Genomic DNA, 14,451 nt, shown 5'->3' on the forward strand with positions numbered 1-14,451 from the left:
TGATGGAGCTATGAGAAAGGTGTTGAGTGTTTTAAAGGAGAGCGGGTTGACGATCAAGTTAGAGAAATGCAGACTGAGTGTGCCAGAAGTGGAGTATTTGGGTCATTGTATTAATAGGGATGGAATTTCGCCTAAACTCAATTTAGTAGAGGCAATAGAAAGCGCGCCTTCTCCAGCAAGCAAAGATCAATTAAAGTAATTTTTAGGTCTAGCGGAATATTACTCAAAGTTTATTCCCAAGTTTGCTGAAAAAACTGTGCACATGAGAAAGTTATTATGCGTGAGGGAGAAATTTGTGTGGAGTGAGGAATGTGAGAGGGAGTTTTGTTTGTTAAAAAAAAAATTACATCAGCTCCAGCTCTTAAGCCGTTTGACACCAGGGATGAGATCATTATTAATACTGACGCCAGTTCCGTTGGGCTGGGTGCGGTGTTAATGCAAATAAGAGGGGGAGAAGAAGTGACAATTGCATATGCTTCCAGACCGTTGAGTTCGTCAGAAATTAACTATTCCACCATAGAAAAGGAGGCATTGGCGTGTTGGTGGGGTGTTGACCATTTCCGCAAGTATGTTTGGGGTTTAAAATTTGTGATTCGTTCTGATCATCGTCCATTAATAGAAGTATTTTCGACTAAGGGAGCAGGTAGGGCTACTCCAAGAATTGCTCGTTGGGTGGCCAGAATGTTGGAGTACAATTATGATTTGGTGTATTTTCCTGGAAAGAAAAATGTGTTGGCCGATTGTCTGTCCAGGCTTCCTGTGCGTTCGGTTCTGGGTGCAAAGGGAAAACCTGAAGTTGATGAACTCATAGCATGTGTTGGGGTGGATATTGGATATGTGACAGATGGTAGAATTTCTCATAATGAATGGGTGTCTATGGTTCAAAAAGATGTTGCGTTGCAAGAAGTGATGGGTTATTGCCGTCATGGTTGGCCAAATAGAGGTAGTGCTTCTTGCGATTGTAGGAGGCTGGACTGGCTTGTAGTGAGTACCTAGGGGTACTTGCACCTTGCACCAGGCCCAGTTATCCCTTATTAGTGAATAGGGTGTCTAGCAGCTTAGGCTGATAGATAATGGTAGCTTAGCAGAGCAGCTTAGGCTGAACTAGGAGACGTGTGAAGCTCATACAGTACCACTAGTGTCATATGCACAATATCATAAGAAAACACAATACACAGATATACTAAAAATAAAGGTACTTAATTTTTATGACAATATGCCAAAAGTATCTCAGTGAGTACCCTCAGTATGAGGATAGCAAATATACACAAGATATATGTACACAATACCAAAATATGCAGTAATAGTATTAGAAAACAGTGCAAACAATGTATAGTTACAATAGGATGCAATGGGGACACATAGGGATAGGGGCAACACAAACCATATACTCCAAAAGTGGAATGCGAACCACGAATGGACCCCAAACCTATGTGACCTTGTAGAGGGTCGCTGGGACTGTAAGAAAACAGTGAGGGTTAGAAAAATAGCCCACCCCAAGACCCTGAAAAGTGAGTGCAAAGTGCACTAAAGTTCCCCAAAGGACATAGAAGTCGTGATAGGGGAATTCTGCAGGAAAGACACAAACCAGCAATGCAACAACGATGGATTTCCAGTTGAGGGTACCTGTGGAACAAGGGGACCAAGTCCAAAAGTCACAAGCAAGTCGGAGATGGGCAGATGCCCAGGAAATGCCAGCTGTGGGTGCAAAGAAGCTGCTACTGGACAGTAGAAGCTGAGGTTTCTGCAGGAACGACAAGGGCTAGGAACTTCCCCTTTGGAGGACGGATCACTCACGCCGTGGAGAGTCGTGCAGAAGTGTTTTCCTGAAGAAAGACCGCAAACAAGCCTTGCTAGCTGCAAGTCGTGCGGTTAGCGTTTTTGGATGCTGCTGTGGCCCAGGAGGGACCAGGATGTCGCCAATTGCGTCTGGGGACAGAAGGGGCGTCGAGCAAGACAAGGAGCCCTCTCAGAAGCAGGCAGCACCCGCAGAAGTGCCAGAACAGGCACTATGAAGAGGAGTGAAACGGTGCTCACCCGAAGTCGCACAAAGGAGTCCCACGTCGCCGGAGGACAACTTAGAAAGTCGTGCAATGCAGGTTAGAGTGCCGTGGACCCAGGCTTGGCTGTGCACAAAGGATTTCCGCCGGAGTAGCTGCAAAAGTCGCGGTTCCCAGCAATGTAGTCTGGCGTGGGGAGGCAAGGACTTACCTCCACCAAACTTGGACTGAAGAGTCACTGGACTGTGGGAGTCACTTGGACAGAGTTGCTGGAATCAAGGGACCTCGCTCGTCGTGCTGAGAGGAGACCCAGGGTACCGGTGATGCAGTTCTTTGGTGCCTGCGGTAGCAGGGGGACGATTCCGTCGACCCACGGGAGATTTCTTCGGAGCTTCTAGTGCAGAGAGGAGGCAGACTACCCCCACAGCACGCACCACCAGGAAAGCAGTCGAGAAGGCGGCAGGATCAGCGTTACAGAGTTGCAGTAGTCGTCTTCGCTACTTTGTTGCAGTTTTGCAGGCTTCCAGCGCGGTCAGCAGTCGATTCCTTGGCAGAAGGTGAAGAGAGAGATGCAGAGGAACTCGGATGAGCTCTTGCATTCGTTATCTAAGGAAATCCCCAAAGCAGAGACCCTAAATAGCCAGAAAAGAGGGTTTGGCTACTTAGGAGAGAAGATAGGCTAGCAACCCCTGAAGGAGCCTATCAGAAGGAGTCTCTGACGTCACCTGCTGGCCCTGGCCACACAGAGCAGTCCAGTGGGCCAGCAGCACCTCTGTTTCCAAGATGGCAGAGGTCTGGAGCACACTGGAGGAGCTCTGGGCACCTCCCAGGGGAGGTGCAGGTCAGGGGAGTGGTCACTCCCCTTCCCTTTGTCCAGTTTCGCGCAAGAGCAGGGCTGAGGGGTCCCTGAACTGGTGTAGACTGGCTTATGCAGAAATGGGCACCATGTGTGCCCATGAAAGCATTTCCAGAGGCTGGGGGAGGCTACTCCTCCCCTGCCTTCACACCATTTTCCAAAGGGAGAGGGTGTAACACCCTCTCTCAGAGGAAGTCCTTTGTTCTGCCATCCTGGGCCAGGCCTGGCTGGACTCCAGGAGGGCAGAAACCTGTCTGAGGGGTTGGCAGCAGCAGCAGCTGCAGTGAAACCCTGGGAAAGGCAGTTTGGCAGTGCCAGGGTCTGTGCTAGAGACCCGTGGGATCATGGGATTGCACCAACAATGCCAGGATGGCATAGAGGGGGCAATTCCATGATCTCAGACATGTTACATGGCCATATTCGGAGTTACCATTGTGAAGCTACACATAGGTAGTGACCTATATGTAGTGCACGCGTGTAATGGTGTCCCCGCACTCACAAAGTCCGGGGAATTGGCCCTGAACAATGTGGGGGCACCTTGGCTAGTGCCAGGGTGCCCACACACTAAGTAACTTGGCACCCAACCTTTACCAGGTAAAGGTTAGACATATAGGTGACTTATAAGTTACTTAAGTGCAGTGAAAAATGGCTGTGAAATAACGTGGACGTTATTTCACTCAGGCTGCAGTGGCAGGCCTGTGTAAGAATTGTCAGAGCTCCCTATGGGTGGCAAAAGAAATGCTGCAGCCCATAGGGATCTCCTGGAACCCCAATACCCTGGGTACCTCAGTACCATATACTAGGGAATTATAAGGGTGTTCCAGTAAGCCAATGTAAATTGGTAAAATTGGTCACTAGCCTGTTAGTGCCAATTTGAAAGAAATGAGAGAGCATAACCACTGAGGTTCTGGATATCAGAGCCTCGGTGAGACAGTTAGTCATAACACAGGTAACACATTCAGGCACACTTATGAGCACTGGGGCCCTGACTAGCAGGGCCCCAGTGACACATACAACTAAAACAAAATATATACAGTGAAAAATGGGGGTAACATGCCAGGCAAGATGGTACTTTCCTACAGCGATGCAGAGTATTTTGTTCAAGCTGGTGTAGAGTTGTGTATGGTGGATGGAGTTATGTTTAGGGGCGAGCTGTTGGTGGTTCCTACTGGCTTGCGGGAACGAGTATTGGAGTTAGCTCATGAGGGCCATCTTGGAATGAGCGCAACTAAAAGACGAATCAGATCGGAGTACTGGTGGCCAGGGCTGGATAGGGATGTAGAACATCATGTAAGGGAGTGTGTGTTGTGTGCATGGAGCGATAAGTCACAAAAGGTTGTTAAAAAGGATCTTGTGGTGTCCGACAAATCGGATGGACCGTTGAAAAAAATAGCCATTGATATTATGGGTCCGTTTAATATTTTGGGAAGTGTGCCGAAATATGCTTTGGTGGTGGTGGACTATTTTTCCAGGTGGCCAGTCGTATAATTTGTAGATAACATAAATACTGTGTGTGTGATGGAGTTCTTGTCAGATTTATTTGATTTAGAAGGAGTTCCTGAGATAATAGTTTCTGACAATGGTGTGCAATTTGTATCAAATGTTATGAAAGAGTTATTATGCAAATTTGATATAGAGCACATCAGAGCATCTGTTTATTATCCACAGAGTAATGGTTTGGTGGAGAGGTGGAATAGGACGCTGAAAGAGGGGCTGCAGTTAGCGATATATAATGGTATAAATTGGCGGAAGGCAGTGAAGGACCTAGTTGGTCATACCGTACAACTCCCCATAGTGTGACAGGAATGTCACTTTTCGAGGCCATGAGAGGTAGAAGACCGAGGGCATTGTTGTCAAAAGGTGTGGTGTGTAAGAAGTTTATTATGAGTGAAATACCTGGTGATTACAAGGTTGGTGATTGGGTGCGAGTAGTGAAGGGAGCGTGGGCAGCTAAAGGGGAGTCTAAGTTTTCAGAGCCTTTGGAGGTGAGAAAAGTCTATAGGTACGCTATGTTGCTGAGTGATGGTAATGTGTGGAACCGTGGGAAGGTTATAAGAGTGCCGGTAGGGGGTAATCGGGAGAAGTTGCCTGACATGGGAAATAAATCAGGTAACAGTATGGATGATAATACCAGCACTAGTGAAACTCCATTGAGTAAAAAAGAGCATGAAGGTGTGAAGGTGAGGGACAAGTCAATGCTAAGAAGACCTAAGAGATTAGATGATTATGTCGAATAGCAAAATTGGCAAAGTGCTTATGTTTAAGGTATTTTTTTTTGTTTGTTTTGTCAATATTTTTATTCTTCATATTTAGTCACTGTGTATCGTTGTGTTACATTTATTGCCATACAACTATTTATGTTAGGCTAAAATGTTCATGTTGTAAAATATGTTGATGTTATTTTATTTTGAAGAAAAGGGTGTGTGTAGTATTCAGTTGATTCCATTCCGCGTGCCGTACAAGAGGGATTCTAGCAGGTCGGTGCGAGGAGCGGAATCAGAGGAGAAGGAAACGGAGCGCGGAGGAGGCAGCGGCGGTTGCGGTGTCTCCCTCCCGGTTTTCAGGAATATGATACTTTCATTAAAGAGGCGCATTCAAGAACTCACCGCCTCGGCTTGGTTTCTTTCACATGCCTCCTGAAATAAGTAAACCCCTACCTTCCAGAAACCTATTTCAGATGGTACTGGAAGCTGTCATCCTGTTGCACCTGGACTGGGGCAATGCCCTGCTCAACAGCCCGATATCTATAGTATATAGTACAGCTTTTGTACTATAAATAAATGTATATATTATTTGGTTGTAATTAAGCCTCTGCAGTTATGGTTACATCTAAATTTCGAAAAGTCATTGTTTGTTTTACTAATATATTTGGCAGTGTTCAATGAATACGCATGAAACTTTCCAAAAGAAAAGCTAATGTGATTTGGGATTGGCATCTTTCAGACAAACCTATCAAGTAGCAGCCGAAAAAGGGAGGTTAATCAAGAAAGTGACATTTCCTGTTTTAAATTGCTTGAAAAGCTTTGAACTGGGCTACAGAATAAAACAGCATTGCGCCAGACATGGCAGAACAGCAGAACTTTACATAAAGAATACCCTTGCCTAGTTTAATGTAAATAGTTTTTGAGAAATTACATTAGAAAAGTGTTTTTAGAGGCCTCAAACTGAACCTACCTGTCAATTAAGCTCACAACCTGTGTTCGTGGACAACCTGCAGACCTAATTGTTAAAAAAAATATTCAGATTTGATTTTAAAAGAATGCATTTTCTTCCTTCTTCTTTTTCAGGTTCGCAAGCCCTTTTTCTGATTGACTGGTTGCAGCTTGAAGAAAAATGCAGTGTCCATCATTACAGAAGCCATAAAATACAGTGGGAGCAATCTCTGAACCCCTGACTTAGGCGGGGACTCCCAAAGGGTCCCCCAGGTGTAAATTGTTGTTTAAGAAATGCAGATTTTGCCTTGGGGTTCGTGGACCCCGAGACTGTTTAGTGGTTTCCAGTACAGTGACAAGACCTACAAACACAAGTCAGGGGTATGCAGCCCCCGGCAAATGGTCTTGTACCCTTGTTGGACATCCTACGAGATGTCCAACACAGATAGAAGTTTTGGAAAGAGTCATGGACCTAAGACTGGGTCACCACATACTGAGGCTAGGCCCTCTGGTCAGCTCCCACTGCGCGTGGCGGAACACTATATGCAATGCATACCATAACTCATAATGCCTGCTATGCATAAACCACTCATTTGCAAATGGCACTGTAAAATAGGTAGTCAAGCAAAAGGTAAATGAAGTAGGTATAGTTAGTTGTGATGTGCATGGTGTGTATCGCATACCATAACTGGGGAATTTCACTGTTTTTCTGTATTTGAGCCAGAACTATATAATTCAATTTTTAACTGTGTTTTTCTCTCTCTTGCTGTATATCTCTCTATCATACACACAAGCACACCCCCACACAAACATACAGACACACCTCAAGTGAGTAATTAGGCCCCTCCCTTACTGAAGGTAATATAGAGCATATATAATGTACATATGGTTTATGTTGTTACTAATAATGTGCATTGTGTGTATCCTCTACCATAACTGGAAAATCTCAGTGGTTTTCTGCATTTGAGCCAGAACTATAATTCAGTTTTTAACTGTCTCTCTCTTTCTCTCTCTCACACATATACACACACACACGCACACACAGCCTCTCACAAAAACACACTCTCATCCACAAGCAAGCACACCACATACATTTAAAGCATTTGTTATTTATCTCAGCTGTCAAGGAAGGTCATTTCCCAGCAAATTGACATACATTTTTTATTACACTAATAGTGACTAATCCACCATTATTCACTGTTAGTGTAATAAAGATTCACAGAAAACAACAAAAGGGGAGCTCCAGCTAGCATCCATAAGGATGAGCTGCCCCTGTGTTCCTGCCACTGATTTTGCCACCTCTGAAGCCAGGGTGGCAAAGGCAGTGCCATGGGTCGCAAGGGGCAAGCAAGAGGTCACAGCTGCAACCCCTGGAGATCCCTAAATGACATCCATGTAAAGAAGTGTTTTAAATGTTATTAAAAGTCCAACTCAATTTGGAAGGTTGACTTCTTATTAAATATGAAGGGAAAGGGACTTTAGGAAAGTTACCTTTTACGTCCCTTAAGTTCCTGAAGGCTAATTTGTATTAGTCTCCAACTGCTACCTAACTGGCAAATGTCCTGATGAGCTATAAGAACTGCTCCCAGAGCACAGACAAAGCAATAGGTTCAACATTATTTTATACTTGGTTTGAGGATTAACTAAAATTGTGCATCATAAGACTGTGAGAGTCTCAGTTATTGAGTGGTGTCATCAGCGAAACTTGTAGGATGGTTGAAAACAGTAATTCAGGAATCAAGAATAGATTTAAGTATATTCAAAATTCATTGAGAGGCCATAAAAAGTAAATTGTTTTCTCTAGGAGGAAGTTTGGAGAACATTTTGAGGGCAGCTGAATGATTGAATGAGTAGTGTTTGCAAGTTTATACTTCAAACAAGTTGAGCATGTTGCAAGTGCTGTAATGAGGGGCTTTGAACATGCATGATGCTTGCCGACAATCTTGCCATAAAGTGATGACTGTACAAAATCTAGTATCAAGAATGTCTAGATTCTATTAAAGTCTAAAATCACTGAGCTAATATAATTCTAACCACCTCTCCTGCACTGGGTGAAAATACAAAAAAGTAAAGGAGATAAGGGTAGTAGAAAAAGTTTAATGTAAATATGAAATTAAAGTAAAAGTGTATTATTAAGATTATTGGGTTGTCTTATGTTTGCAGAAGTACAGCAGGAGTGATAGAGTGAGGGAAGAATACAACGCACAGATGATGGTTGAGCTCAGAACCAAATCAGGGAAGCATTGAAGGTGGAGTCGAGATGAAGAGGATTTAATGCTTGGTGCGTTCATAGAAGGAACATCTCAGATAACGCTGTTGATAAGCAGCCAGGATAAGGATTCGAATAACCTGGTTGTAAAAGTAATATTTTTTTAACATGCTGTGTGGAGGAGTAACACTTTAGAGTAGAGCGTAATGCTAGCCTCCGTGTTTTTAATAAAATCTAGATTATTGTGCCAGTTCACCTTGGAGAAACATCATACTAGATTACACGTGGCTCAGATCGCTCTATTTCCATACTTGCTGACCCTAAGTTGAACTCATAAACATGCAAAGAAAGATGTGAGCAGGGTATCATAGCACAGCCATAAAAATATAGCTTCACTGCTGATGCTGGACCTTTAAAAGAATATTTCTAATCTCTTACAACGAACTTTCAATTTCATCTTCATCCCAAAAATAACTATTAAAGCACCTGATCTCCAGCCTCCTTGGCTTTTGTCCTTCAAAGTCTAGTCTGCTTATTTAACTCACAAAAACACATGTATAACTAGCCTCCTGCCACTCTCACTCACTTTCATCACTGATGCTCTCTCCCAAAATGTAGTCCTGCTACCATTTTTTACTACCAGAAGGTCATGTGCTTTTTACTACCAGAAGGTCATGTGCACCACAACAGCCCTCCTGCAAAAAATTATCTTTCTGTGATTTCCCTCCTCAAACACCAGGTACTACCAGCAGGAGTAGTCACGGTGCTTGGAATTAACTTTGTGTACTGCCAGTCGTAGTCACCACATTTATTTGTTTATCTTCTGTCTATTTAAACCTAAAGGAGACAGGGTAGGGTACCAGGTTGTCGCACAACCGCACCCATTTCTCCTCACCTTCTCTCTTGTATGTGAAGGACCGGTGAAGTGGGAGCATCCACAGTGTTTAGAAACAGCGTTGTCACAGTGGCAGAGGTACTGTCAGTGATGACCACCACTTTCATTTACCGCTGTTGTGTTTGCACATAAATGAAGAAGATGGGGAAAGGTAAACGGTGTGATAAAACAACACCTACTTCTTCTTACCTTCTATTCTCTGCCTTGATTGTGAAGATCAGGTTGAAGTGGGGGAGGTAAGGCAAGCTAGTGCTGCAGTACACGCCCTTTTCCCGCTGATTTGTACACACCTCAGCAGCATTTTCCTTCCATGTCCCTCAGTTCTGTATAGATTCCAGGGAGGCCAGGAAAGACAGTGGCAATTCCGGTAACGTCATGGTAGTTTAGCAAACATGCAACGTTGAATCAGTTCACAAAGGCGGCCTGAACCCTCCACTGAACAGAATGGCTTCCATGAAAACCCTATAAAGCATTGTAATATGCCACATTTTTTTCTTAGTTTGGAACACATGTTAGTGTTTCTCGTCTTCATTTAGGAACATTATACTGTGGCCTTCTGCTCAATGTGGTTTTGCAGTGATGACTTCATAAATATGCAGCAGGTAGGTCTTACACTGGTCTCTAAACATTAACTGGGTACCTGGCGCCACAAACTTAACCAATAAGGTACCACCTACACCTTTGTATGAATCAATAAAGAGCAAGAGCTTTCAGGTATGAGGAAAGGTCTATGCGAGGCGGTTCTGACCACAATTTATTCAACCGTATGGTCCGTAGTCCACTGACAGGATGAAAGAAACCTCTTTAATTGGTTGCATGGTCATGACACTGGCAGATGTTTCAGAGTTCTTGGAAACCATGAGCTGATGGGGCATTGCAGAGGCAGGAGAAGATGAAATGAAGCGAAGTGATCATTCTCATAATGTTTGATGAAAAATAGAGAATATAAAGTATCAGAGAAGCAAAGGTGCAAGCTAATAGGAAAGTGAAATTAAAAGCACTAAGATGCTTTGAGCCTTTTGGGCTTACATGCTACCCAATTACAATAAACATAAAACCTGCTAGGGAATAGGGGAGAACAAGCAACAGAAGAGACAAGCATTTGCAATGCAATGGGTCTCGCATTTGCTCGAGTTAGAGCTATTAGCGTTGTAAATTTATAACTGGACTTTTGTTGCCATTGAAAAGTAAAACAGTTGACATACGCATGCCGTTTCAAAGAGCCATGGCCGCCAGGAGCTTCAGCACGAAGGAGAGACACAAAGGAAAAAAAAGTTTGCTCGCTGTCAAACGTATCAGCAAACGTGCAATTATCCATGTAACAGGGTCGATGGCCAAGATGGTAACAAAACTGCCCCAAGGAGGGACAAACGTAAAGCAGTTACCAATGATAACAAATGATTTTTGAAAGGCAAGCCCATGAATGGGTGATACTGATGGGTTTGTGGTGGGCGTGGTTAAAAGCCCACAGATATATTACAACAGGCCAGAAAGCTTGCACACTCGACCTAAAAAACAACAAATGGTACATCAACAGCTCCAACATCAGATCTAGAGAGTGAAGCCAAAAAAGAACAATTGGTGAACTGGAAGAGCCTGAAAAAGATTTAGCTAAATAAAGATAAAAATAAACGTGAAGAAAAAAGAAGTGTGCAGCAGTTACCAAAATACGATTTTTGGTTAATTTGGCATTTAAAAGAAATGAAAGAGAAAACAAGCATTGGCAAAACCAAAGGAATAAATATTAAGCATGGTTTTGGTACAGTTTGTTTATGTACTGGATAGCAAAAACAGACAAAATGATATGGGAAATATGTGCTACTGGAAGAAATGTTGGTTTCCTTTCTGTAGCATTTTTTTGTCAGGGCCTGCTGGCCAGTGCCTCCAGGCCTCTTTCTGACTTTAAAATAGTCCTTCGTTCATCACAATAAAGGCAAAAGGATACACCACAACAGAAAGTGGGGAGACTAAAATACTCCTTTGGTCTCAACAAAGATATGGTTGACAATGTCTGAAGCCAATGGCTAAAGGTTCTCGAGAAAAAATCCAGTGGCTGAAGAAGGCTGACCCAAAGCCCCTTATAGTAAATATAGAATCAAGTATGTCGGCAAAAAGTGGTACAAGCACCATTTTGGCATTTGCAGAGCAGTGTCACCCACTAACACATTTGATGAGAGCATAACTAAGCTGATATGGTACATAGGACGTCCCACCTCAAAACTGTTTGTAATTCGTTTCATAATTTAGTGTTACAAACAAAACATATCAATTATTGTGTTTATATTTAGCACTTTAGCATCTCCAGGATACATCAAAGTAGTACACAAAGGAACAGGCAAAAACAGTTTTACAGTCAAGCAGTGGATTGAGCGGAAAAAACTTAATATGAGATCCAGCTCTCTTCTGTATTTTTTAGATCAACCTTGATGCGTATGTATTGCTGTAACTCACTAAAAATGCTGATGAGTTCATTGGTAGCAACTGTTTTTAAAAGGCAAGATATTATCGAAGGGTGATAAAATGCCAAATAAAAGCACTCAAGACGCGAGGCCCATGCTAGTTCAATAAAAAAAAACTTAAGGACGAGTTGATTTATTGCCATTTTTAAAGCAGTAATCCCGACTCGGAAACCAAGAGTCTTGTGCCTGAGAGTTTTCTGCTCTCCTGTTTAGGTATTAAAAGTTGGGGCATTATGTGGGTCTTGAGGTGTTTCCAAACAGTGTTTGGTTGGGTTGCTCCTAACAAGTACGTTTCAATTGCTGGCACTAGTCGCTCATCAACTGACAGAAAGTATGAACACATTACAGATCGGATGTAATAAAAATTAGTTTTTAATCATAATTGGGATACCTGTTATTAAAGAGGAATAGGGTACTCCTTAGTTATTTTTATGTCGACTCTACACCAGTCTACTCACTTCACCACAGAGAACATGGCACCTCTTTCTTCAGATCAGCAAAATATAAAAACTCAGACAAATATCACCCCAGTGGGGCCCGTTGGATATTGCAGCGCCATCCCAAATGAGGAGATGCCCGATGATGAAGCATAACACTCATCTGGGTGTGTGAGGATCCCTTGCTCCTGAGCGATCAGATCACCAGTTCCGGTCTCTCCGGTTATCTCTGACTGCTGCTGCTGCCATCGCCTGCACTGGTGTTGTTATCTTATGTTGATTTGTATAGTGCACTAATCTCCGGAGAGTGTATCCAGGTGCATGGGCAGGTGTGTAGGTGTGTGGTCCCCAAGGTGCTTATACAAAGAGCTAGGTCTTCACCTTCTTACGGAACTCAAGAATTGAGGAGGCGGATCTGATGTGTTCCATGTCTTGAGTACGATGTAGGAGAAGGAGCGCCCTCCAGTTATGCTTTTGCGGATGTGGGGAACGTGTGTGAGTGAGACAGAGTGTGTGTATCTGGTGGATTAGTGAAAGTTCATGCAACTGTTCAGGTATTCTGGTCCTGTGTGGGTCCTGTGTTGTATAGGGCTTTGTATGTGTGCCTGAGAAGTTTGAACTGGTGTTTGTGAAGGGGGAGCCAGTGAAGCTTCCTGAGCTGTGTTGTGGGAGGTTGAGTATAAGTCTTGTGGCGGTGTTCTGGATGGTCTTGAGTCTGTGTATGAGTTGTTTGGATTCCGGCATAGAGAGTGTCCAGCCAGCTGGTAAAGACTGCTTCTGTGACAGTCCGTCTGGTGTTCTGAGGCAAACATTTGAAAGTCTTTTGCAGCATGCATAGGAAGTGGAAGCAGGAGGTGCACACTGCATTGACTTGAGCCGTCATATTAAGCTTGTCACCTATGATGATCCCTAGGTTTCTTGCAAGGTCTGCAGGTGTGGGTGTTGGTCCTAGCTCTGACGCCCACAAGGTGGAGTCCCATGGGGAGGTCTTGTTGCCGAAGACCAGTACTTCCTTCTTGTCGGAGTTGAGCTTCAAGCAGTTGGTTCACATATATCAAGCTGCCTAATGTGGCACACACACCTTTGTACTATAGTGCAAAGAGGTGTGTGTGATGTCTAGAAGGGAGTTTTTACTAGAAGGGTACCCTTGCAAAATATAATCCTTAGGCTAACTTTGAAACTCTTTCCACATTGTATGTGTGCTGTATAGTGCAGGACACATGCAATGTGTGAAAGGTTTGGAGAAATGAAAAGACGTAATAACAGTCATAAGGAGGCATTATTTTTTTGCTGTCTACCCTTGTCAGTAGAGAGAGTTTTGCATCAAAAACCATGATGGTAGTGAGGGAACGCCCATCTAGCACTAAAGGGATGCCCCCTCGATGCAAAGTAGCACAAAGTAGCAGAGACATTTTAAGGCATGGGCAAAGTGGGGGATCTGGTCCAGGGCCGTCATCTTTCAAGGGGTTCCTCACTTAAGCTTTTGGGGGCAGTCCCAGACTGTCCAGAGTTTTAAAATTACTAGTTTGTTTGTTTGTGTGCCTCATTTATTTGAGTGAGAACAGGCTGTTTGGACAGCCTGTCGTTGCCCGTGAGATAGTAAAGGAAAAGGTGAAATATCTATTTGATCAGGTTAGATTTAGAAAGCGCTCTAATCTTTTAATGTGCATAGGTCCAGCCCAACTGCAAAGGCCTTTGCCTTCATTCAGCATATACCACTAAAGTAAAATAAAGATAGGCATTATGAGCTCGCTCTGTGACAGCATCATCCTTGTGGAGCTGCTGCCAGGAGGAGCAGTCATGGTCCGCTGTCTTGTGAGTCTGAATACCTGTTGCATGCAGCACAGGCAGTGCAATAAAAAAAAGCACACATCAGTACAGTATGCCTGGATGGTGATGGCTAGCTAGCTACAACACACATTGTGAGTAGAAGGCTTTATTTGACCCAAGTGTTTCTGTAATATTTGTCCATGTGAAGCAGCTGGTATACCAGTGAGCTCAGAGCCCAGTGCCACCTGACTCAGTGCCCCTGTTCCTCATGAAGCATTGGCTAGAGTGTAGTAAATTTTTAAAAAGCACACTCAGGGCCGTATTTATACTTTTTGGTGCACAACTGCGCCAACGCAGTTGTGCGTCAAAAAATTTAACGACGGCTAGCGCCATTCCAAAGCGCCATGTGGGTGCCTTATTTATGGAATGACGTTAGCCGGCGGAGCTGCCTGGTGTGCGTAAAAAAAAATGACTTCCACAAGGCAGTGCCGGCGTAGGGGAAAATCGAGCTTGGGCGCCAAAAAATGGGGCAAGTCAGGCTGAGGCAAAATTTTCGCCTCAACCCGATTAGCGCCATTTTTTTTGACTCCCAACCCTCATTGAAATGACTCCTGTCTTAGCAAAGACAGGAGTCATACCCCCTTGCCCAATGGCCATGCCCAGGGGACTTATG

The 14,451-nt window shown here is 43.8% G+C and overlaps 1 protein-coding gene across 6 annotated transcripts in view; it reads right to left on the reverse strand.

Moving 5' to 3' along the window:
• Positions 1–14,451, reverse strand: part of PRKAG2 (protein kinase AMP-activated non-catalytic subunit gamma 2) — a 1,410,703-nt gene that overhangs the window by 1,148,543 nt on the left and 247,709 nt on the right. The window lies entirely within an intron of this gene.

This window comes from Pleurodeles waltl, chromosome 10, assembly GCF_031143425.1.
Source record: "Pleurodeles waltl isolate 20211129_DDA chromosome 10, aPleWal1.hap1.20221129, whole genome shotgun sequence".
NCBI classification, from domain to species: domain Eukaryota; kingdom Metazoa; phylum Chordata; class Amphibia; order Caudata; family Salamandridae; genus Pleurodeles; species Pleurodeles waltl.